This window comes from Rhipicephalus microplus, unplaced genomic scaffold (genome assembly GCF_043290135.1).
Source record: "Rhipicephalus microplus isolate Deutch F79 unplaced genomic scaffold, USDA_Rmic scaffold_454, whole genome shotgun sequence".
Lineage (NCBI taxonomy): Eukaryota > Metazoa > Arthropoda > Arachnida > Ixodida > Ixodidae > Rhipicephalus > Rhipicephalus microplus.
This window is the reverse complement of record NW_027465018.1, coordinates 27,658-29,216: the sequence shown is the minus strand read 5'-3', so window position 1 is coordinate 29,216 and position 1,559 is coordinate 27,658. Positions and strand designations below refer to the sequence as shown.

The window sequence follows — 1,559 nt, the reverse complement described above, 5'->3', positions numbered from 1 at the left end:
CGACCCTCAGACAGACGAAGCCAAGGGAAGACCCAAGGCCGCAATGTGCGTTCAAAGAATCAGTGCTCAGTGTGTCCTGCAATTCACACCAAGTCTCGCAGCTGGCTGCGTTCTTCATCGACCCGAGAACCGAGTGATCCACCGCTTAGAGTCGTGAAAAAGTGTTTGTTCAATTCCGTACAGTCAAAACCAAACGTTTCTGGCACTCGGCCAAACAGTGGCCAAGAAGGGCGCTTTTCAGCGCACGCTTGGACTCCAAAACTCTGCCGCGCCTTTTTCGGCTGCCGCAAATCGAGCAAACGGTGTGTTTCGGACGGCGTTTCGCTTTCGCTACTTGCGAGTGCTTTCGTGGTCCACCCCTCTATAAATACTCGGGAGGCGTCGAAGCCGGTTCTCCAAGCCGGACCCGTAGGTATCGTTGTGTGCTCGCTCTCATTGGCCCGCCTAACCAGAAAATGCCTGCGGTACACCCATTTGGATAAGAGTGCACGCAGATGCGGGCCTCGACGGCTACACATTTCCTCGGGCGGCCGCCTCCCGGCCTCCGTGGAGCGCGGGATGCACGGTCCCATCGACAAGCCTCTCCCGTTTTTACCGTGGCGTCGCGGTTCACCACGGCAGGCGGGTCGGTCTCCTCCGCATAAAAAGGGGGACCCCCGCTTTTTGTTCCACGAAATCGCACAAGCTTTTTTCGCATCCACGGTTTGCCACCGCACACCAAAATGCCGATCCGGCTGCCTACTTTAGCCAACAGGTGGAGCCAGGCGCGCCGTACTTGCGCGGCACTTCCCACGTCCACCGAAGTCGGTGCCAAGGACCACTTTCGGCGCCGGAGCCGCGTACGAGCCTACTCGAGGCGGAAGAACGAAGCCAGCAAGGGCCTGGCCGCAAGTGCGTTCAATTGTCGGGACGTCCAAGTCCCTCGTTCTTCCGTGCTTCCTCTTTCGGCAAGTCGTTGCGGCACCTTCCCAAAGCGCGCAGACCCGCTAATCGCGACGAGCGCGACGTGGCCGTGCCGCCTTTCCCTCGGCAGCAAGCAAAACGCCTGGCAACGTCGACGCTCCCCTAACCGCGATCTCGCACCGTGTTTCGTGTGGCAAATTCAAAAGCCGGCCGGCGCTGCTGCAACCATTACGGTCGGTACGCATACGCCGCGGAGGGCGGGACGGTCATCGGAGCGTGCGGTTCCTCCATCGAGTACTGCGCACCTCGGCCGTCGCATCGCCGTGCCATGACCGGCCGCGCGTCAACGCGAACCGGTGCCAGCGAGATCCCTCGCCTGCAAGAACCGACCGGCAGCCTCCGTCACCCGAGGACGCGGAGGCGCTTGCCGCGGACGGCGGGACGGTATGCACTGGTGCACAGCGGACCCGTCACATCGCCAGTTCCTTGACCGACCGCCGACGCTTGTGCCGTTCCTCTCGTACTTGGCAGTCGCCGCGCGATTGTCGGGTCTCGTTCTTGCACGCTCGAACGGTCGGGAGGGCACTCGGCTGGCGTTTCGGGAACGCGCAGCCTCGCCTTCTACCGACGTAACCACGACTCGCCGTTCGCGCTCC

General features: G+C 61.9%; 1 non-coding gene across 1 annotated transcript; it reads right to left on the bottom strand.

The window, feature by feature from the left end:
• On the bottom strand, nucleotides 1-153 carry LOC142794545 (5.8S ribosomal RNA). Its single transcript, XR_012892432.1, has one exon. It is a non-coding gene; the product is annotated as a 5.8S ribosomal RNA (ribosomal RNA).
• Nucleotides 154-1,559: the final 1,406 nt, after the last annotated feature.